We start from the raw sequence: 25,102 nt of genomic DNA on the forward strand, positions 1-25,102 counted from the left end.
CCGCCAACATAACGCCGCCGTGGCAGATAACCACCAAGCATATTATGACACACACATACCAATCCATCACTATACAGCCACACACACAAGTCTGCCAGCCCAAAGGTCAGTGATAAACTGGCAGTAGCAAAACCCACACTGTTACGCCAACAGAACTACGCACACAGCATTATGACCCACGAATCACTGCGGCGGACATTCAACCACAGTAAACCATTGGCGGAACATACCGCTGCGCTCAAAATACACACACTCATACAAAACAACACCACATTGGACAATCTGAATAACACACACCTGACACCCATACACACACCACACCCACACACCCACACCACTATAAAGCACACACTAACACTACCCACACCCCCTTAAGACCCAAAGATATTGACAACTGAGAGAGACAGACCAAGAGCACCCACAGAACCAGAGCCACAAAACACCATCACCCATCCACCATCCACGCACCTTACAGCACACACCCCAACACATCACCCCACACACCACTCACACACACCACTCACACTACACCCATGGCACCACAAAGACACCCCAGGTTCTCAGAGGAGGAGCTAAGGGTCATGGTGGAGGAAATCATCAGGGTAGAGCCACATCTATTCGGATCACAGGTGCAGCAGACATCCATTGCAAGGAAGATGGAGCTATGGCGGAGAATCGTGGACAGGGTCAACGCCGTGGGACAGCACCCCAGAACAAAGGATGACATCAGGAAGAGGTGGAACGACCTTCGGGGGAAGGTGCGTTCCATTGCAGCAAGAACCAGATAGCAGTACAGAGGACTGGCGGTGGACCCTCACCTCCTCCCCCACAACTAACATCATGGGAGGAGCAAGTCTTGGCAATCATGCATCCTGAGGGCCTGGCAGGAGTAGCAGGAGGACTGGACTCTGGTAAATCATCTCTTTACTCCTTTCACAGGATTTGTTCTGACAACATCACATTTGAAAAGAAGGTAGCGGCTATGATGCAGAGATTTTTGGAGAGGGGATATCCGTACAAAGTCCTCATCGATGAACACAATAGAGTCAAATTCAAGAAAATGGAAGAGTTACTTTTTAAAAATCAGTATCCTAATGAGGACATAGCATAAAGTACGTCCCCATCAAGACTCTTTTTGGAATCAAATCATCAACACTAAGCACTTACTAATATCTTGAAACGCAACTGACATGTTCTGCAACAAGATGAGCATATCAAAACAGAAATTGGCTAACGCCCCCAAATCACACATCGGAAGACTAGTTAACTGAGGGATCCCATAACAAGGAGCATATTTGTGAGAAAAGAGAATCCATCACGTTTGACAAAAGAAGAGAATAAGATTCTGGAATTGTGGCCATTGTAAAGCCTGCAAATGTGCTGTAAACATGCAAAGCTTTGAGACATTTGAAGGAAGAAAGTGTCCAATTACGGATAGAATTGCATGCGAAACTGAATATGTGATCTACGTCATTCAATGTGGCTGTCAGAAAAAATATGTAGGCAGCACCATTCACAAACCAAAAATCAGGTTTCTGCAACACCTCACAGCAATCAAAAGTCAGGATAGATCCTATCCACTGACTGAATACTTCTGGGACGCTCATAGAGGAGACTGTAGTACATTAACCTTCTATGGGATTAGATTGATAAAACTAGGTCTCAGGATGGGTGACAGGACATTGGAATTAAGGCAGATGGAATCTAAGATGATTCTATTATTAGGCTCAGAAAATCCATGGGGACACAAGTTAGATGCTGAACTACATGTGCGTCTATAAAAGATGGATACTGGGCTCAAAACAACTGTGAGGACACATTTCTGATACTGAACTGTATGTAACTTTACAAAAAATGAGGGAATTGGAAAAAGAGGATTTCTGAGGAAGAGGAATCTGATGTGTGTCTGCATATACACTTTTCCAATTTACAGATTTGTTACATTGGTTACTGTCGCACTTACATATGATGTCTCAGGTAGTATCTCCCCATGTTAATATTGCACTGAAGTGTCTTATAATCTGATGGCATGAATCATGATTATTGAGACTCTTCTGATTTCAAATTATACTGTTTTAGATTGTGTACAGATTTCTTCACCACAGGGCAATAGATATATATTGGAGCTTCTTTTAAAGTCAAATTTCTATTAAACATACCACGCTATGCATAGTGCAATCAGTTGCTGACAATATGATGTGCTCATTTAATAATTTTCAATATTGTGGAGGCTATGTGCCTAATTATATGCTATGATATGTTCCAGAGTGCCATAACAAAAAAGATGCACAAGATCACTTTATTCACATGTCTTTCATCCCTGCTAATTGGGGCATATGTACTTTTGATGATGTGATGTTGCAGGTTATCAATTTGTCTAGTTACCACACTTTTAATTTACAAGACTATATATATGCATACATCACTTTATCTCAATAAGATATTTAATGGACGTATATCCAGTGGAAGTCATATGCCTATTCAAACATTATGACATGGTCTAGTGTGCCATAACGAAAAAGATGCACAAGCTCACTTTACTTACATACCTTACATATCAGACAACTGGGACATATATACCCTTGAGGATATGATGCTATGAAATTATTTATTTATCATATTTCAAATTTTGCAAACATGTGCATTCATTATTTTACGCTATTAAGATACACTACTAACGTATACATATCAGGCAGAACAGATTGTTTAATATATATGCACATATTTAAATTGCTGTATTATTGATTGATGAAAGTCTGATTGAGCTTAATATTATCACTATTTGTTATTTATATACCTCTTCACGGTTTATTTGGCAATATTGAATATATTGTATGCATTCACATCACCATTATAACTGTGAACTATAGAGGATGTGAAACGCAATGATTACTAACGTGGCACTTTATATGCTATAAGGTGGTGGCTCTGGTAACCTTCAGTGTGTAGCTGTAATAATAGACTAAGGACTGATGTGGTATTTGAGGTAGCTCTGTTCATTGGGGGAGTGTCCAGTAGAAGGTGTCAGCCGAAACGGGTTGACACTTTAGTTTGTTTGGGAGCAGCACCTTATTAGCAATAAACAATACGAATATTGAAGAATATAAATATCTGCCTTTCTTCTTGTTGCATGACTGAAGCTGTGGAATTGTACTGTGGTGCAGATGTATGAGGAGTGGGACCTCATCATTTTGGAAGATATATATATATATATATATATATATATAATATATCTCAATCAATCAATTTGTTGAGTGTGCTACTCACCTGGAAGGGTCTCAAGGCACTGGGGGTGGTGGTGGTGGGGAGGGTTCTACTGCTCAAAGAGCCAGGTCTTGAGGTGCTTCCTGAAGGTCAGGAGGTCCTGGGTCTTACGTAGGTTGGCGGGGAGGGAGTTCCAGGTTTTGGCAGTGAGGTGGGAGAAGGATCTGCCGCCGGTAGTGGTACGGTGAATGCGGGGGACTGTTGCGTGGGCGAGGTTGGCGGAGCGGAGCTGGCATGTCAGATTGTGGAAGTTGAGACGATTGTTGAGGTAGGCCGGTCCGGTGTCGTGGAGAGCTTTGTGAGCGTGGATTAGGATTTTGAAGACAATCCTTTTGTTGACGGGTAGCCAGTGGAGGTCCCTGAGGTGGGCAGAGATGTGTTTGTGGCGAGGGAGGTTGAGGATGAGACGTGCTGAGGCATTCGGGATGCGCTGGAGTATTTTCTGGAGCTTGGCTGTTGTTCCCGCATAGAGGGCCTTGTCGTAGTCCATTCTGCTGTGATATACGGTGTCGAAGGCTGCGGAGAGGTCAAGGAGGATGAGGGTGACGGTTTCACCTTTGTCAAGCCTGGTCCTGATGTCGTCGGTGCAGGCGATGAGGGCGATCTCGGTGCTGTGGTTTTTGCGGAATCCAGACTGGGAGACGTAGAGTAGGCTGTTGTCCTCCAGGAAGCGGGAAAGTTGGTTGTTGACTATCTTCTCTATGACCTTCGCGGGGAAGGGGAGTAGGGAGATAGGTCGGTAGTTTTTGAGGTCTTTGGGCTTTTTGAGCAAGGCGTTGACTTTGGCGTGTTTCCAGCTTTCCTGGGAAAATGGCGGTCTCAAAGGAGCTGTTGATGATGGTCCGGAGCTGGGGACCGATGATTTGGCTGGCCTTATTGAAGACATGGTGAGGGAAGGGGTCTGCGGGAGAGCTCGAGTGGATGGTGCTCATGGTTTTGGTAGTTTCCTCATCGTTGGAGGGGGTCCAGGCACTCAGTATGTTGGTGCAGCAGGATGCGATGGGGTTGACCATGTCAGTGGTGGTGGGGGACGGCGTTGTGAAGCTTCCATGTATGTCTGTGATCTTGCAGTGGAAGAAGATGGCGAGGGAGTCGCAGAGGTCTTGTGAGTGGGGAGGGTCGATGGAGCAGGACTTGGGGTTGGTGACTTCCTTGATGATGTTGAATAGCTCCTTGCTGTTGTGTGCGTTGTTGTCAATCCATTCTTTGAAGAAAGATCTTTTGGTGGTCCGGATGAGCTGGTGGTGTTTGCGCATGGCTGATTTGAGGGCGGTGAAGTTGCTCTCTGATTGTTCTTGGTGCCAGGTTTTCTCAGCTTTCCGGCATTCTCGTTTGGAGGCCTGAAGGTCTGCGGTGAACCAGCGAGCTTTCTTGTTGACGCAGGTGTTGCTGGTTTTCTTGAGTGGAGCGAGGGTGTTGGCGCAGTCGTCGAGCCATTGTTTGAGAATGAGGGTGGCAGTGTTGGGGTCGTTGGTTTTGGGTGGTAGGGATTGGGCAAAGTTGGAGATCAATTGTTCCTTGGAGATCTTGTTCCACTTGCGGTGAGGGATCAGATGCTGTTGGTGGTGGGTGGTGGGCTTCAGGAAGGAAAAATTAATGCAATGGTCGTCAATCCAATGGAGTTCGGTGGTGTGAGTGAAGGTGATATGGCTGCTGGAGGAGAAGATGGTGTTGAGCGTGTGCCCGGCTGAGTGGGTGGGTGAGGTGACCAGTTGCTTGAGGCCGAGGTTGGCGAGGTTGTACAGTAGGGCAGCAGAGTTGAAGTCGCTGTTGTTCTCCAGGTGGAAATTTAGGTCGCCGAGGAGCAAGTAGTCCAAGGTGGCGAGGGCGTGGGAGCTGATCGTGTCAGCGATGGCGTCGCAGAATTGGGGGCGAGGGCCTGGTGGTCTGTAGACAAGGGTTCCTCTCAGGGTGGTGTTGTCATTGATGTGTATCTGAAAGTGCAGGTGTTCTGTGGCATCCAGGGCGTCGTGGGTGTCGGTGGAGATCTTGATGGAGCTTCTGTGGACTATGGCGATTCCTCCTCCAGGTTTGTTGATATGGTCTCTTCGGGTGATGTTGTATCCCTCAGGGATCGCTATGGCGATGTCTGGTTCTGATGAGGGGTTCATCCATGTTTCGGTGAGGAAGGCAATGTCAGGGGAGGCTGATGTGAGTAGGTCCCAGAGCTCGATTGCGTGCTTGTGGACGGAGCGGGTGTTGAGGAGGATGCAGCTGAGATGGTTGGGGTGTCTGGCGTTGTTGTCATGCTTGGTGGCTTGATTGCAGGTGAAGCGGCACGAGTGGCAGGCAAGGGTCCATGGGTGTGCCTGGGGAAGGCCTGGGCGCAGGCGGTGGGCCGGCCAGGGTTGAGCGCGAGGAGCTCTGCGGTGGTGTAGTGGCATCTGGAGGCTTGGGAGGTACGAGGCGCAGGGGTACAGGCGCTGGGCACGGTCCAGGCACGGACGGGCGCAGATGGGCTTGCCTCTGGCACGCCAGCAGCTCGGCCGCGCAGCAAGCACCATTAAGAAGGGGAGGTGGCAGGGAGGAGCAGCTGGGAGGGGTGGCAAATGGGGGCGCGAGGGGGGCGGGGCCACAGGGGACGCAGCGGCGGGAACGGGCAGACCTGGCAGATCAAGCAAAGCAGAAACGGGCAGAAAAAGGCAGAGACAGCAAAAAAGGCAAAAGCACAAAAACAGCACACAAGCACAGAAAACAGATGGCAAGACAAACACACAAGATAACAAGACCAACACACGATACATCGGTCTACCACTAGACACCCGGGATGAGGCGCAGGCGGGTGCCTACGGGCGGAGGAGGGCCTCGAACTCACACAGCGAGGGCGGAGTTAGGAGCACGAGGGCAGTCTGGTGGAGCTGCTCGGCGTGCAGAGAGGTTCCTGGCCTTAAGTCAGATCAGGGGTCACTCTGAGCACCGCGCAGCGGCCGCCATTAAGAAGGGGAGGTGGGAGAGAGGAGCAGCTGGGAGGAGGTGGCGAATAGGGTTGCGAGGGGGGCGGGCCACAGGGGACGCAGCGGCGGGAATGGGGAGACCGGGCAGATCAAGCAAAGCAGAAATAAGCAGAAAAAGGCAGAGACAACAAAAAAGGCAAAAGCAGAAAAATAGCACACAAGCACAGAAAACAGATGGCAAGAGAAACACACAAGATAACAAGACCAACATACAATACTTATGTCTACCACTAGACACCAGGGATGAGGCGCAGGCAGGTGCCTGCGGGTGAAGGAGGGCCTAGAACTTGTGGCAGCAGCGAGGGCGGGGTTAGGCGCACGGGCCAGTCTGGTGGAGCTGCTCGGCATGCAGAGTGGTTCCTGGCCTTAAGTCAGGTCAGGGGTCACTATATATATATATATATATATATATATATATATATATATATATATATATATATATATATATATATACATACCCACACACCCATATATGTACATATATTCGCCCCTTAATCTGATTTTACCTTTTTTTTTCTAAAGGCAAGAAGGGCCTTGGTATAGAAGTGGAAACAGAGGACAATATAGGACTTTTATAATGAATAAAAGGATCCAAGGATGTACTAGAAATTACCTCAATGATGAAAACTATAAAAAAACTATAAAAATGACTAGATTCTTAGGAAAAGAATCAGTTCAAATTTTATGAATACATTCACTTACAACACACCTCCAAGTGTGACCTCAACTACAATAGTCATGTAAAATGAAAGCAATTGTACCTATATGAGGTATCAATAATAAACCTTATCAAACAAGACAGATATAATATCCTCATAGAGAAGAAGAAATACGCCTAAAAAGGGGCAAAATCCTTCCTAAAGGAAGGAACTCTTAAACCCAAGTGCAAAAAAAGTAAAAGAACTTCCAAAGAGTTCATATACTCAGACGTCTACACAATAGACTAAGCAAAATTGACATAGATACATCTCTAAGAAGAGGTATTATGTACTGACCAAAGTCAGGAAAAGAAATAAGAATGTTCAAAGAACATCTGAACACTACAGATAAGTCTACATCAAAGTGTAGAAAATACATAAACTGCAAGTAATATGTAATATAACCATATAAGACAAAAACAGGGAAGGTCTGAAAGTCCGGACGAAGTGAGTGATATTGCTGCTAAAAGAGAAATGTACCCGTCAAAAAGTTAAGCACAACAGCTAACCTAACAGTACAAGGGGACATAGTAACCAATACTGCTAGTGTTATACAACACCCAGTGCTGGTAATATCCCCAGTTCCCTATAAGGGATACTAGTAAAGTGGTAGAAATGCAGAAGTTAGAAAAACTGTGTGCAGTGGGAGAAATGGACAAACATATTGAAGGTGCAATAGCTTAAAACCATGTATAAATGCTCTTCAGCATACTATCATCAAATGTAAATACTCCACTTAGAGTATGATATATACCAGACAAGTAACAACTCTTAAGCATAAGCTTGTCTTCAGAGTGAAGCAGTCAGTATCACCTTACATCAGGTGTGCTATAAATGATAACCTATAATTGAGCAACATTGGCAAACTTGAAGCAGAAATTATTACTTACTTCAAGTAATGATGATAAAGGAAGAAGCCTTAAACGTCAAGCATGAAAATCTCCATAGGGTAACAGAGCACCACATTATTGCAATGACAAGCCAGGGAAACTCAGCACCTGGCAAGAAGGAACACCCACTGGAAATTCCAATGAAGTATAACGGGATAACTGGAAGCTTCACCGCCTTGGAGAAGCAAGACTGATGTAAGGAACACTGAAGAATAAATAACAGCACAGTAGTGATGAGCAAGCAAAAGGACAGTGAGAGAAACAAAGTTAACTCATTGCTCCACCCCTCCTGTCTTGAAAATGTCTCAAAGCTGAGTCAGCCTGAGCACTAAACAAATGGGCACCATCAAATAGCAGTCCAGTAAAATTGACTGGATTGGCTCTGAGAACCCAGAGGTATGTAAGGCATGGCGACAGGCCGCAATTGAGTAAACCATAGCTCAACCCACAGCGTCAGTGGAATCCATGCATCAGCAAATGATTAAATTAGCTGCATTCTGCCTGCCCTGAATTATAGGAGTAAGGGTGCTCCTGGCATTATCTGGAAGGGAGGGTAAGCTGTTCACCAAAGAGTCCCATAATGAATGAGAGAAATGTCCAAGAACACAAGATGTGTTTACAGAACATAAAACAGAACTTGTGGAAGAAAAAATATGCCTGACACAGACATCTAGACTCCTGGACTTTCTATAAAGAGGAGTATGGGAGAGGGGCTCTATATCAGGGAAAGTTGAAGCGGCCTGTGCCAAACTGAGAAGAGTAGGATGTATGATCAAACAAGATGGATCACCAAGGGCAGGACGGTGCCTGTGGGATATATCCTGGTCAAAATGAGCCCCTGCAGCAGGCTTAGCCCAAGCACGCAACAAGACATCATGTGGTGCCTCGCTATAAGGAAGCACCAGTTCAACTCTGGTCTGGCTTTGATAGAGTATATTGATTGAGAAATCTGAAGTCAACTCCATCAAGGGAAGAATAATACCTAACACCTCCACAACCCTCTTTAGCATGTCTGCAAATTAGGAACTCACTTCTGTAGCAAGTCTGGAAGGGAAAGGAGGCCGAAGGTTGGAGAAGAGTCCAAGTCACTAGCTGTAGCCACATCAGACAACCAACTGTCCTCTCTAGGAGGGTCCGACTCTGGTACCACCTCTCCACCATCACCTGCAATAGGAACGACAGGAGTAGAGATGTGTGGAGGTATGACCAGTGCCATTTCAGACATCGACTGGTATCGAGAAGGCAATACTTCAATGTCAGCATCAACTTCAGACACAGAGAGGGAGTCTACTTCGATCGGCACCACCAGCAAAGTCACCGGAGTTGGCTGATTGGACACCGGCACCAAAAGTGGGAACCCTGAAGGGCTGTGCACCAGGGCCATAACAGTTGCATCAACTGACTCTGAAGACTGAACCGAAGCTGAGGGTGAACCCGCCGACGTGGACACAGTTAAGGTACTTTTCATCTCCTTGGGACCAACAGGCGCTTCAGAAGAATGTGATTGACCAAAGATTGCATGAAGGGAAGAATAATATGCATGCATCTGGTCGGCACAACTTCTGGAAAGGGAGGAAGAAGTCGCTGACAGGAGCTGCAGTCCTTGGGGTTATGGTGCTTACCCAGGCACCACATGCACACTGAATGGAGGTCCGTAGTGGACATCTGCCACCCACAAGTACACAACTTACTTCAAGATACACACCAGATTCCATGTTTCCCTACTTCGTTCCTATGCCCCCGATACCCACACTGCCCCTCCATCACCTCCTCTAAATGTGGACAGCCAATGGGAATTTGAGGTTGTTGAGGTTTTGGATTCTAAACGTATCTGTGGAATCCTGCACTACTTGTTAACCTGGAAAAGTTACCTGCTATAGTGATACGTGCTCCCCATTGGTCCGTTGATTCCATCGCCAGCACCCTTACATACCACGCCCCTGGCACGGGCACTTGGTGGGGAGGACTGTTAGGAACTCACAGGTCTGTCTCTGCAACATTTTTCTCCACCCTCAGGAAGCCCTCGTCAATCATGTACTCCTCTCCCCAGGTTCTTCTTCAAAGCAGGCATGGCATTACCACAGCTTATTGGTTTACTAATGGTGCACCTCATTGTTAGCAGGAGGTCTTTATTTGTCACTTCCTGTTGTTTTATTTCACTTATTCCTTTGTATTCACCTATGTTTATTAGCAGCCCTTGTGCCAATGCTTGTTGGTTTATTTTTGCTTTGTGTGTGCCAATGCTTATTGACTTCCCTCCTCCTCATACTCCAATACGTTGTAAAGGGGTGCCCATTTGAGTCACATTGCTAAGACAAACCATTGGCAGTCAACCAGAGGTCCATGTACTTGGTCTGTTGCCTGTAAAAGCCACACCTCGTAATTAGCAGCATTTGGCTTTGTTTCCTGCTTCAAGCATCCTGACGGCTCCTCTCTGCTGATCCTACCAGCCACCTCAGGTCTTACCGGCTCCGTCTCTCTGGCCTCCAGTGACTATGGACCCCTTCCTGGGAAAGCTAAGTGTTCTGCGCTTGCAGTTGAGCCCCTTTTAGTCTTCCTTAACAGAGCGGCGCCTCAGGTCTGACCGGCTCCATCTCTCTGGCCTCCAGTGACTGTGGACCCCTTCCTGGGAAAGCTAAGTGTTCTGCGCTTGCAGTTGAGCCCCTTTTAGACTTCCTTAATAGAGCGGCGCTCCCTTTTCAGCAGTATCTGTGAAACTTTCATTTAAGCAAGAACTCTCCGCTTAGGTTCTTGGCACTCTGTAATCCAGCTGAGCAGTTTTGTTCCCAGTTCTACAACAGTACCTTGTGCGCTGGGGTTTTAAGCAAGGAAATCGTTATTTGGCATGCTTATCGTTTCAAACACTATGCTTCCTTCCTGTGTTTTGTGATATAAGAGAAAGTTACCTGTATCTTGTTCAGAGGGATTGTGTGTATTGTTAACTCTTCATCATAACCTCTTGGACATACCGCTAATTGACACAACACTACCTGGTTTCCTCTGCAAATGTATGTTAAGAGTGCAGTTACATATTATATGCATATCCACAGAACTGAATGATGTAAACTCTGTGTGCAGCTCCTCTTGAACTTGAGTGTTATTCCCTATTGGAGTGCATGTTTTATGGACAGTGAGACCTCTTCCCAGGCACAAAGAGACCAAAGGACAAGAGAGACTATCTTTCCCTTTTGATAGGTGGCAAGGTAATTAGGATTGCTTACTCATGAATAATTTGTTCACTTACACTTGGGGGTAAGGGGAGCTCCCAGCACGTGCAACACTAATACGGTCTCTTCTTGCTCTCAAGGTCACACCACTGACAGACAAAACACTGATTATGATTTACACCCCAAGCGACGTGGGCCTGGCTGTAGAGATGTGCCAGTGTTTTCTTTTTTCTCTTGTGCATTCCCTCTTCCCTTTTAGAACACCTGCTGTGGCTCCTGTGTTGTTCAACATTGTCAAGAAGCGTTCTGCAAGGCCAGGGGATTACTCATCACTCCTGAAGACATCCTGCCTTTAAGGTGAGTGGACCTGAAAGTTTCTGCCCCATCCGGGACACCCTTTCTTCGCCAGATGCTGCAGGAGTCAGCACTGAAACTGTCCGTCTGAGTGGGAGGAGGGCAGCAGTGGTGGTCAACCAGGTACCTGACAACTGTCAGCGATATTGTTGCATAGACGCTGGAGCTGGCTGGTGAACTTGGGCTGGGGTGAGCAGCAGCCGCTTCCACCTTCTTCTCCAGCGCCACCAGCTGACGGCCCTCCTGCTAAACTGTCTTCAGCCTCTGCTGCAACAGACAGGCTGCTATCTCTTGCTGTGTTGGCACACGTGGTGGACTTGCAGGAGTAGCGATATCAATAAAAAAATTAAAAAAAGAAAGAAAGAGAAATTGTAAATCATGCTCTGTGCAAATACTTGTTTAAAATTAAATAGTGGCACAGTAGCAGTACATTGCTTGTCCCCTCGGGCCATTGGAATTTGATGTGATTAGGAGAGCCACAGGGCCATTTTTTTACCCCTACGAACCTCACATAAAAAAGAACTGAAGGGCAGCAGATTAAAAAAAGAGCGATTTACTTTCTTTTATAGGCATTCCTAGAAACAAAAATAAACAGACACTTTGGTGGTCATTCTAACCCTGGCGGTAAAAACCGCCAGGGCGAATGACCACGGGAGCACCGCCAACAGCCTGGCGGTGCCCCTTAGGGCATTCTGACCGCGGCGCTTTGGCCGCGGTCAGTGCAGGAAAACCGGCGGTCTCCCGCCGGTTTTCCGCTGCCCGTCAGAATCCTCCAAGGCGGCGCAGCATGCTGCGCCGCCTTGGGGATTCTGACACCCCCTACCGCCATCCTGTTCCTGGTGGTTCGCCCGCCAGGAACAGGATGGCGGTAGAGGGTGTTGCGGGGCCCCTGGGGGCCCCTGCAGTGCCCATGCCAATGGCATGGGCACTGCAGGGGCCCCCGTAAGAGGGCCCCGCTTGTATTTCACTGTCTGCATAGCAGACAGTGAAATACGCGACGGGTGCAGTAGCACCCGTCGCACCTTCCCACTCCGCCGGCTCGATTACGAGGCGGCTTTATGGTGGGAAGGTCGTTTTCCCCTGGGCTGGCGGGCGGCATTTGAAGGCCGCCCGCCAGCCCAGGGGAAAACTCAAAATACCCGCCGCGGTCTTCCGACCGCGGTACGGTATTTTGGCGGCTCCCGCCGGGCGCGCGGTGACCGCGCCCGGCGGGAGTCAGAATGACCCCCTTTGTGTGGAAAAATAAACTACCTCTCATTAATTAGGATGGAATTATGCTCTATGGAGTACAAGCTGTTTTGCTAAATTAATGGAGGCATGCTAGCCAGTGTGTTGGGTACTTTGCTACCATATATGAAATGGGGATATCCTGTCTGTGGTAAATAGATGCTGTGGTGCACTGCAGTACAGGGAAAGGAATGGGTTTTTCTTTTTTTTTGGTAGGCTGGGATAGAACTTAGAAAAAGAATAAAGGAGCGAAGTACTAGGAGGTGACTGGGTGGGCACTGGAAGGGAAGGGAAGCACACATTGTTTTTGGTTTCCAGTGCATTGAAAACTTTGTAACTTCTGCATTAATGAAGCAGACACACATTGTACACCTAACACTGCAGTGATAAATTGAACTGTGCTGCACTTAGGTCATGGGTGAAAAATGCCATGGGCAGGGAAGGAGGTGATGAATGATGATGAGTGAGATACATTTCTGACTCACTTAACAAATACAGTGAGTCAAGGGAGTAGACAAAAATTGTAAATACCCCCCACAGAGTAAAAACTCTTTGAACCATAGCTTTGAAAAAACAGGCAAGCGAAATAGGTGCGCAAGCCCCTCACTAGAAGAGCTCCCTTGTTTCTTCATCCACGCAATTATCCATTCATCCTTTCATTGTCCTCTTCACCCTTTGATAACCACCATTTAAGCTTTACTTTCTCTCATCTAGTCTTTCACCAAAATTTCTATAATCCATCCATCCATACATCCATCCATTCGGTAGCCATCCTTTCAACCATTGTTTTTTCCATCCATCCATCCATATTTACCCACCCAGGCATCCTTTCACCCACCTACTCATCCTTTCACACATATACCATTTCACCCATCCTTTCTTAACCTTCCATCCTTGTTTACCTTTGCTATCAACCCATCATTTTTGCATTAATTATGAGCTTTTGTCTGCTGAGTTGCTGATAGAAGAGGCCGTACGAACTCAACCACCGTTGTAGCTGCTAAAGCGGGGAGTTCACAACTCACGACCCCTTTGCAGTGAGTATATTAGTAACTGTCAATAAACAAGCAATGTGACTTACTACTGCCTGTCCCTGCTGCCGCTATCTCACCCTCCAACTGCCTCTGCCCCTGCAGAACTTGCGCTGGCCCTGGCACTGGTGCTCTGTTGAGCTAGAAAAAGCATTACACATTTTTAGATGCCAGATAAGCCTCCCCTTATTTTTTTTAACAACATACAACAGCAATACATTACTACCGTTCATTTAGCAGTATCTTCTATCAAAAATATCACTTTGGTATTAGGTTGATTGACAATGTTTGAAACACCCCAACCAAAAATGTTTTGTAATGGAGAGGCAGAGTTATGATGAGTCTGAGTTATTAAAGCATGATTAAAGGGTGTAATAATGGTCAATGAAGGACATATGGAGTTGGTTGACAAATGTAATGGGATCTCACACTTTCCTGCCAAGCTGCACTGTCATGGAAACTTCTGGTATACTGTATAAATTAATAATTTATAGCACAATATTAGGAGACTCCACCAGGACCATAACCACTCTCTTGTTTCAACTGTTTCAGCATGTGCAAGAAAAAGAAAGCCTCCTCAACAAATGTGTAGTGAATAATACTAGCTTACTTGGACCTGCAATCTTCACAGTAGACAGCGGAGTACCAAAAATCTGTTCTCCTGGTCTTACATTACCACAAGATATATAGGGGAGAGGGAAAGCTTTCTAACCACGCAGAAGAAAACTACAGTCTAGTACAGACAGAAGGAAGCCAGCTACAAAAACATGAAATATAGAAAAAATGAATAATGCATGGGTAAGAAGAAGTTAACAAACATTCAACAGAGGAGTTGAAGAAAGTAGATAGTATAAAAAACAAGGCAACATTAAAATTATTCTAATTGTGGACAGAAATAAAAGTTAGGGAAATAATAATTACAGGACTTACTGGGATCAGAAGAAACATCTGTTGTTGCACAGTGATGGCATCCCCGGCTCCCTGGCCTGCCTTATAAGAACTATCCCTCTTCTTGCCCTTCAATGCGGATGTAAGAAATAAAGAATAAACAAAAAATAGATCAGTGGTACAATTAATCTCTCAAAAATATTCCGACAGGCAAATGCAATAACAATGTACTTTTTAAAATCGAATCACCTATAGTATCTATTGAGCTGACCAACCTAATTGCAGTGAGCCATATTTCATATTTCCTAAGCCTGAACTATATTTGGGACTAATGCCCTACAATGAATGATCTTTCATTCTCATCTCATTCTCATTTCTCAAGCCCCTTGATGGGCCAGCTCAGTCTCTCTTTTTTTCAACTTTTAGATGCATACTACACATCACTGTGAGATTGGTTTGGACTGTATGAGCTACATAAAGAAAGTTACACAGATTGCCAACTCACTGATATCACTATCTTAGTGACAGGACTGAGGAGTCTGCAAGGCTTCTTAAATAATGAGCCCAAGTGAGTGTCGACGAGTGTGATTAGTAGCGCTGAGCACCTGGCTAGCAACTGGATCACATAATATTTGTAAAAAAAACTTACCTCTGAGTGTGAGTAGCATGCTATTTGGAAAAAAATATAATTGTAGACCACAACAAATAAACAATTACTCACCAAGCCCGACACCTCGAGGCCCAGCAAGTCAAGCAAGTCCTGCTCGCATTATTGTATGTCTGCTCAGCGGTGCTTTAACTGCTGCTGGGTGCACTGGACTCCAGTGTGCCGGCACACACACCGCCGCACCCACCGACACAGCATTCCACACTCCCGCAGGTCATAGCATATAGAAAATAAGAGAGCCACCTCCTCCTCTGACAAAACGGCACAGGGCTGCACCTCTTGCTGATGCCGATGACTGCAAGGTCCTTGTTGCAGCACTGGCACCAACACTCTTTCTCTTGCCCCTCTCACCGTGCTCTGCCATGGAGCTGGGTGGTCAAACAAAAAAAAGAGAAGAAATAAGAAAAGGAAAAAAGAAAAGAAAAACTAAAGATGTAAAGGGAAACCAAACACTGAACAAAAAAGTCACAAAAAACACAGACAAACGTAAAATACACAAACTCAAGGACACACAGGTACAATAAAGGAAAATGAGGGGTGGATGAGTTAGATAAGAGGAGGACTGTAAATATTTAGAGTGGATTGAAAAAAAGGCCCCACCATCAAGCACAGAACAGAAGAAAAAAATGGCTGCACCCATGCGAACCGTGTGGTGCTGTTCATGCTCAGTTTCCAGCTTGAGAATGTGCATCGCGCTACTAAACATCAAAAACGCAGTGCAGATGGGTGCATCAAGCATCTCCACCTGCTGAATCACACAAAGGTGTTGGGCCACTCCACTGAATCCCTCATAGCAGAACTCTGTGAGCATTACTAGGCCTACCATCAATAGATTGTTCAAAAGTGTCTCAAGAAGGGACAGTAGGCTGGCTACATACAGATAGTTAGGCAAAGCTGAAATCTAATGCCAAAGAATTGTTAAGGGGGGAGGATGGTAGTGATGTGGTGAAACCAAAGGTATGAAGATTCTGATGTTAGAGGTGGCAGCTGGCACCCTGAGCCCTATTTGTTTTGAGTGATTGACCTTAAAACCTGAGACTTCAGGAAATCTCTTCATCTCTTGATATTTTGAGTTTGGGTATTGACTTACAATCTAGTTGATGGGCTGTATGTAAAACTGCATTTTAGAACCCAACCATGTTTTATTTGTTTTCTTGAAGAACAGTCAATTTAATCTGTCAAACATCTACGTCTAGTGAGAAAAGGAGCTTTCAGGACACCGTTTTAGTTACCATGTTTGCTAAATTGCGAAAGAATTGGATACTATCCATTTCTTGACTATTTTTCAATAAAAGCTGACTGGGTTGGGTGGGTTAGAGCAGATCACAAATCTCAGAGGTGCTCTAACAGTATGCTGGAATAAATCTTAACCTTTATGTTAAGTAGTGCTATATAGAGCGATATGATCCACAATTTCATGGACCTTTCACAGGCTTCAAAATAAGAATATTTTCAAATTTCATAATTGATTTGGTGAATTCAGCCTAAGTCAAGAAATAGTTGCAGACCCTCGCTATCAGTTCACAGGTTATGTTGTCAATCCCTGGTGCATTTCTTATCTCCTCAGTAGAAATAGGTTCCTCAATTTGTTCCAAGGTATCCTAGTCTGGAACAGGGAATTTTATGGCTATTAGATAGTCTCCTTAGACTGTGCACTGTATGTGGCTCACTGTATAATTTGGAGTAAAATTAAATTAATCTTTGAGCCATTATTTCTGGCTATTAGAAATGGGGTCTTTGGATGGCAGTCAGGTTACCCCCTGTCCAATTAAAGACCCTCACTCTAGTCAGGGTAAAGGAGAATCAGACTCAGCTACCCCTCAGAAACAATGTGTTAAGTATTTGTACAAACACACACAATAATACAGTGAACCACTACAAAATGAGAAAAAATAGTAAATATTTTATCTAAATAAACAAGACCTAATACGATAATATACAGTTAAAAATAAGAATTTAGCACCTAAAAGCAAGAAAACAGTGCCTTAGGGCACAAATACTGCAAGTTGTTATTATGATGCATCGTGGCGGAGTCGTTTCCTACAAGGCGACGGCAAACGTGTCGTTTACGAAGTAGTTTGACCCTCAGGTACAGTACCTTAGTAAACAAGTAGCAAAGAAGCCAGTGCATGGAGTTGGGGAGAGTGGTTTTGCCGGGTCCGATGTGGCATCGGTTCCGGTGCCACAGGGCAGAAGAACTGAGGCGTCAGGTCCTCACTACAGAAAGGTGGAGGTGAAGCGGCATCAGATGGGAAGTCGATCCCTTGGTTCCGGCAGATACAAAGTCCGGCAGAGTCACGATGCTGCGGGGCAACCTCACAGGGTCGCGATGATGTCACAGGGCTGCAGGCACTGCGATGGCGTTTGATCATCACAGATATTGGACATACGACACTCTGGTGTCAACGCAGTCGGGCAGGATCAGTGGCTGCAATGACGCGAGGCTTACAGGGTTCTCAGACTTCTAAAAGGTCCACGGCCTCAGGGCAGATGGCATCTCGGTGTCAGCTCCCAGGGTCATCGGTATTCGTCACACTCAGTGAGGTCCATGCCTCCGGGCAAGCGGCGTCGCAGTTCCAAGCAGCAGCAACCTGTGCAAAGTTCCATGGTGTTGTCTGGCATTGTTAGACTGTTTTTTCTCCAGGAATTCACTTCCAGGATTCCAGGAACTGGAATGGCACTCTCTGGCAAGCTAGAGTCCACAGCAAGTAGACCCAGGTCTGGCTGGTGAAGCCTTTGCTGTCCCTGTGGCTTCAAAATAGGAGGCCAGCTTTACTCCAAGCCCTTGGAGTCACTTCTCAAACAGGAATGCAACAAAGTCCAGTCTGTCCCCTTGCACAAGCAGAAGCAGCAACTGTAGGATAGCGCAACACAGCACAGTCCCAGGCCAGGGCAGCACTTCTCCTCAGCTCTTCAGCTCTTCTCCAGGCAGAGGTTCCTCTTGAATCCTTGAAGTAATCTAAAGTCTGTGGTTTTGGGTCCAATACTTATTTCCCTTTCTGCCTTTGAACTAGGCAAACTTCAAAGTAAGGTCTCATGTGCTGTAAGATTCTTTTTGGTCCAGGCCAGGCCCCAGCCACACACCAGGAGGTTGAAGACTGCATTGTGTGAGGGCAGGCAGGGCCCATTCAGGTGTGAGTGACCACTCCTCCCCTCCCTTCCAGCACAGATGGATCATCAGGATATGCGGGATACACCCCAGTCTCCTTTGTGTCACTATCTAGAGAGAGGTGCAGACAGCCCAACTGTCAAACTGACCCAGACAGGGAATCCACAAACAGGCAGAGTCACAGAATGGTTTTAGCAAGAAAATGCTCACTCTCTAAAAGTGGCATTTTGAAACACACAATCTAAAAACCAACTTCACTAAAAGATATATTTAAATTGTGAGCGCAGAGACCCTAAACTCCATATTTCTATCTGCTCCCAAAGGGAATCTGTGCTTTAATAACATTTAAAGGCAGCCCTCATGTTAACTTATGAGAGAGATAGGCCTTGCAACTGTGAAAAACAAATTTGGCGGTATTTCACTGTCAGGACATGCAAAACACACAAGTACATATCCTACCTGTAACATACACTGCACCCTGTCTCTGAGGCTACCTGGGCCTACCTTAGGGGAAGCCTTACGTGTATGAAAAGGGAAGGTTTAGGCCAGGCAAGTGGATACATTTGCCAAGTCAAATTGGCAGTGCAAGACTGCACACAGACACTGCAGTTGCAGGTCGGAGACATGTTTCCAGGGCTACTCGTGGGTGGCACAATCAGTGCTGCAGGCCCACCAGTAGCATTTGATTCACAGGCCCTGGCCACCTCTGGTGCACAATACAAGGGACTTATTTGCAAATGAAATATGCTAATCATGGAAAGCCAATTACACATACATTTTACATAGGAGCACCTGCACTTTAGCACTGGATAGCAGTGGTAAAGTGCCAAAAGGAACAACAGAGTGCAGCACAATCAACAACCTGGGAAACAGAGGCATAAGGTTAGGGGAGACCACCCCAAAGATGTCAAGTCTAACATTGGTGTTCTCAATATGTTGCCTGAATCATCTGTAACTTGTTTTATAATGTTGCAAGACTGCTGAGCTTTGAATTTCTCTGCAGGGAATCTACCTGGTTTATTGACTTTTAAATAGTGTGAATAATTCATGCAAAATCATTTTTCTATCCGTTTCCCCCAAAAGTAGCTGCTCCAGTTCCCCTTTACATTTTGTAGCTTTTCTACAAATATGACTTAAGCCTGACATGACATAGTTTTAGTTGAGATTGTTTGTTCTAAGTCAAATGTCCTATTTTATTTAAAAAATCGAGGTATGGGAGATAAGCTCTCCTCTGATGACTGCCTTTGCTGCATCTCAGATTGTGATCATGGAAGTTGTGTCATTTATTTTTCCTTGAAACAATGTTTGATTGCTTTCCTGATTGTGTGGCAGAGGGCTGGTTCTCGAAAAGCTATTTTGTTTGTATGATCCTGACGTGTATGTGGTTGTGTGTTGAAGAAGATCCTGTCTGGTGTCATCACTACAGGTGCATGGTCTGATAGGATTTGGTTTCACTAGATGTGACTTTCTGCAGGGCAATGTGCTGTATGAACAAACAGACTATCCTAGTGGAAGATTTGTGGACATTGAAGATCGTTTCAAGAGTATGTGAGGGTGTTTAGGCCCAGGCCATCGTGGGGCAGGCAAGCATAAATGTATTGAAGTCTGATCTGTTGGTGGATGTTATCAAAGTGGACTAGCTGTATCAACTGTACATTTAATGTTAACAAACCAATATGGAAACAAGATAGTAAATGCATATATAAGGAATCTATTATACTTATTGTGGGGTGTCAGCTAGTAGGTATTGTGGTGCAGCTACCTGGTCGTAAGGCCAGGCATGGATGGCAGTGGCCGTGCATTCTTCACTAGCTAACAAGTAACATTCAGTCCAAGACATTAGAATATTTATTAGCAATTAAAGGTCCAACACCTTGCAGGTAGACACACTGTGGGTTGATGTCAGTGGGCGACCTCTGGGTAGTGCAAAGGCTCAGATTTGCTATGGTTGACATCAGCATTGTCCCTTTCCAGACAAGGCCTCCTTGACAAATTGGCATGACCAGTGTGCGGATCTCTGAAGTGGGAACTTTCCAGATGAAAAAAAAGAGTCTTGATCACAAAACAGACAGGTAGGGAGGTCAGTGAGGAATCTGTGATTAGATAGTGTATCCACATTAACAATAGTTAATGAAGGGCAGTACTTGTTCTTCTGTTGGACACTTGTAACAGCAGATTCCTCACCTTGTAACTCCCCAGGTGGTGGATCTATGTATTGGCTGAGACCAAAAAGATCTGCCGGACTGAGTGGACAAAATGCCCCTCTCGATGGACCTGACTGTTGAGGCAGCAGTACTTCTTGGATGTAGGTACCAACAACCACATATCTGCCTGACAAATGTCCAGGGTAGGTACTCCACTGGCTATATCAGTGGTAGCAGCCATAGCTCTGGTGGACTGATTCTGTAAACTCTGTGGAAACTGCTTCTTTGCCAGTGCACAGCAGCTCATTATGTAGAGAACAATCCACCGTGAGATGGTCCGCATTCGCCCTTCTTTGCCCCAGAGAAACCCACAACGTGCTGATCCTCTACCCAATGTTCTTTGGTGAGACCATCCTACCAGTTAGTGCCATCTTGGTGTCCAAACAATGAAGTTTCTCTTCTGCCTTAAAGGGATGAGGTGTGGCAAAGAATTCAGGAAGCATGATAGCATGCTTGACATGACATGGAGTCACCATTTTCGGTAGAAATGTAGTGTGGGTTCTGGACACCAACTTATCTGTAAATAATGTTTTAGGTGGGTGGCTCAAAAAAAGCTGCAGCTCGATCACAAACCTAGCCAATATTATGGCGATGAGAATGACTGTGTTCAATGTCTAAAGCAGTAATGGACAACTGTGTATCCCTTCAAAAGGGATGCAAATCAAAAAAGACAGAACTAAGTTCAATTTCCATGATGGCATCACAAAGGGTGTTGGTGGAAACAAATGTTGCAAAATTTCCCAAAATCCTATCATATGCACGTGACTGTAAAAAAGGCTGGGAAAGGGACAAAACACAACCCTTCAGATAACTTGGTTTATAGTGAGACATATTGTAAGGTGTTGCACTGATTTTGTGGAGGGATGCCGGATGACAACGACGACCGACGTCGGGAGGAAGGTCCAAGGAATTCAACTGCTGCTGCTCAATCCTCAGGCATGGAGATGCACATTTTGCATGCCTGGGGGCAGTTCCCTGTCCTGCTGCTGCAAAAAAAAAGATCCACTTGAGGCAGCAGTTTCATCACAGGACAGATGCTCATGCCCAAGTACCACACTTTTCTGGCACAATTCAGTGCCACTAGGATGACTTGACCCCAGGTTGTACCTGATCTTCTTTAGGACTTGAGGCAGTAGAGGCATTGTTGGGAAGCCAGGAGTCCCAAACTACACAGAATGGGTATCCAAGAGATAACCGGTTTGGAAACTTTAATGATTGAAAGTGCTGACATTGCATGTTCTTGGCAGTGGTGAAAAGACTGAGCCAAGTTTCTCCCCATTGAGGGACGACCCCCTGTGCCACCTCCATGATCATCTGGCATTTGTGGTCTGCTAATTGTCCGAGGCTGAGTTTGTCTGCCCAAGTGGTATATCACGAAACATATTCCCTTGAGGTCCAGCCACTTCCAGAGGCATAGAGCTTCCAGGCACAGGACTGAAGACCCCGCTCAGCCCTGCTTCACCATCAACTCTAAAAAAGAAACCAGAGGCCTCTGATCGTCACTTCTCCAAGGCATCCTTCCCAACCCAGAAGCGATGCATCATCACCACTGTCAAATGTGTTTGGGGTGGGGAGTCTGCACTGACCCAATTCTGGTCCAGTAGCCACCGCTGCAGACCTTTTGCAGTGTCCTCTGAAATATGGATACAATCTGACAGATTCCTCTGGTGTGGGACCTCAAGGGGCTGAGGTCCCACTGTGAAACCCATATATGCAGGATAAAAGAATCCAACAATCCCCAACAGTGGGAGCAGGACATGCCGTTGGTGGAGGATATGGTAGATTCTGCTTGGATCCGAACAATACAATAGACTGCAAACCATCCTCCGGCATCAGTAGTGTAGCCACTGGTGTGGAAGCAAAGGAAAACAGCACAGAAGGTGGTGCCAGAGCCGAAGTTGGCACCTGTGCCAATGCTGAACTGATGTGGGTTCAAGAGGCATAGATGGTGCTGAGGGTAGGCATGCTGGTAGGAGCCCTCTTAGAGGCCTCTGCAGATATTTGCAGCCCGGAGGTGCACCAGAGAGAACCAGTAATGTGCTAAAAATGCACAGCATGGCGTCCCTGAAGGTCTTTACTTGATGCAAAGTTTATGATCGATCTGAAAAAGTCAGGGGGAGTCGGACCCAATTGCGATCAAGAGGCGGACCAGGTTGCACATTGACACCCTTGTGACCTCTCTGGAGTCCACTTCCCCCTTCTACTTCTTATGCTCTACCTTGGATATTCTCAAAGACTTTGGCCATGATGATGACTTCAAAATGGGGAATAGACCCTTACTTACAACTTTGACTAGTCACAACATGGAGCCTTCTGGTGTTTGGTAACAAAGAGCTTTGCATCATGGACCTGTATGGCTGTTGGCTTCATCTAGGTGCAGTCGTCACTAGCTCTGGCATTGTGCTCTGACCTCAGGAACCAGAGACAGTGTTTATGAAGGTCTGTCACACACATCTATTTGGAATAATCCCTACATGGCTTGAACTCTGTTGTTTTACAGGTTGAAGTCTTCCCTTGCACACAGGAAAACCTTTCAAGAAAAGAGGTCTTGGAAAGATCAAGGAGTAGCTCCAGACCCACATCTGAAAGCGCAGAAAGGAAATGACAGCGTGCAAGGGTGGTGCTTATTTTCAGATCAACTGTCACTTCTGGAGTTAAACGAGTCACACAACACCACCTACTGGAATGAAGGAGTACTGCTTTGAAGTTTCCCGGTCCAGTGTAAGGCCAGGGGAACATCCACTAGTTGAGAAATCTGTGGTTAGAAGTATTCCACTAGAATAAATGAGCATTACCAGCTTCGGGGCGGCGACCTCCAACCAGTGGGGGCACTGTTTTGTAATTTCATCATTCTGTCTTCCAGGACCTTTGAAAAAAATAGGAGTGTTCAACGTTTAATGGTGGATGAGTAGATGGTCTAGGAAAAAAAATAACTTTTATAGCCAGCCTATGTATTTTTAGCGACAACCACGTACTAAGAAATTGGTGGTGTTCAATACCTAGAATTCTAAGTACTTGGCCTGAGTCAGAAAATTGGCCTCAATACCCTCCTCATCTCTCATCTCTCATGGTACACATGAACTGAAAGTCAAAGCTTAGCTTCATAGAGGTGGTGTAGGTCAATGTAAAGCATAACACAATTATCACAGTTGCAACAAATGTAAATGTTAAGCGAGATACTTCAACACGATCTCAAAATATATATATTCAGAATATAAATTGGGTTCACAATAAACGTAATCATAACTCAGCACCCAACCAGCAGTACAACACATAGATAAAAGTAGGGACCCTGACAAAAAAATCTATGTCACTAAACGACTGCCAAAAAAATGAAAATACCACAAAACTGCAATGTACTCAATAGAATACTAGAATTGTTCAAGTAATGCATGCCAAAATACACTATTTGGGTTCTCTAACCCAGTGGTTCCCAACCTTTTGACTTCTGTAGACCCCCACGTTATCATTACTGGAACCCGGGGACCCCCACTGAATCACTATTGGAATCCGGCGACCCCCCACTAAGTCATTACTGAAAGCGGGGAACCTAAACTATTTGTATTATTTAATTTTCTAAGCAGTTGCGGACCCTCTAAGGAGGCTTTGCGGACCCCCAGGGGTCCCCGGACCACAGGTTGGGAACCACTGTAACCAATTGCAAACGAACCATTGTGAAATAAAGAATTGCAATCCTGCTCTCAAAACTGAGATTCTTCTGGTTTGAAAATTCTTCACAATCCTATAGGCTGCAAATATGAAACATTAGCTACACATTGTAAATTGCCAATACAAAGTCAGTAACATGAAAAGCACAGGGGCAGTGGCCCTATTTAGTTATATAGTGTTGATCCCTTATTTGAAAGCCATTAGGCATAGAGGGCTTTCTCTGCATCAAGCAGTTCTGCATGATACGGCGAACCCATTTGCAGTTGGACTATCACTGGAGCATCAAGGTCTAATAAAAAATATGAAAAATAAACCATTGGTGTAGCAAGGGAGGTTGCTCACGAAGCAGTAACCACTATTCTCACCTGCATTTGTAAATGACATTTCTTGAAGCAGCTTACTTGCAATCTCCAGTGAAAGTTTGAGGGGACTTGCACAATGTCAATGTCATTGGACTTCTCGGGCTGCCAGAGCCTTCCACAAATATCAGATCAGCACAACAATGAAAAAAGGACTCTGAGAATGACCTGTCAGCACGCTCTAATGGCTTCCAAATGACACTAAATCGAGGAAAACGGAATACTGATATACCCAGCCACACCTTTTCTTTGCAGGTTGTTGATTAGCACCTCAGTAGAATACCATGTGGCTCTTTCAAAATATTCATGAAGCACTTTGCCAGATTCTGATTTCTGTACTAGAAGATTTCATGAGCCAGATTGCTAACTATAAGGAGGGTAGATTGTGGCAGTGGATCTTGGAGCCTGGAGAATAGGTCTGATGTGGCATTCTGTATGTAGAACTTGTAAGTAGGAACCTGGTTACGGAACCTGGTGGCTGTTACTATGAGAACCTGGTGACAGTGACCAGGCAATCTAACAGTTGGAGGAGAGGAGCAGAGAGAGCAGGCTTGTGTTGGCTGGGGTGTTTTATTAGACTCTTAACTTGAATAAATCACAACGGATTACATCATAAATGGT

The sequence above is a fragment of the Pleurodeles waltl genome, chromosome 4_1 (assembly GCF_031143425.1).
Source record: "Pleurodeles waltl isolate 20211129_DDA chromosome 4_1, aPleWal1.hap1.20221129, whole genome shotgun sequence".
In the NCBI taxonomy this organism is placed as follows: Eukaryota; Metazoa; Chordata; class Amphibia; order Caudata; family Salamandridae; genus Pleurodeles; species Pleurodeles waltl.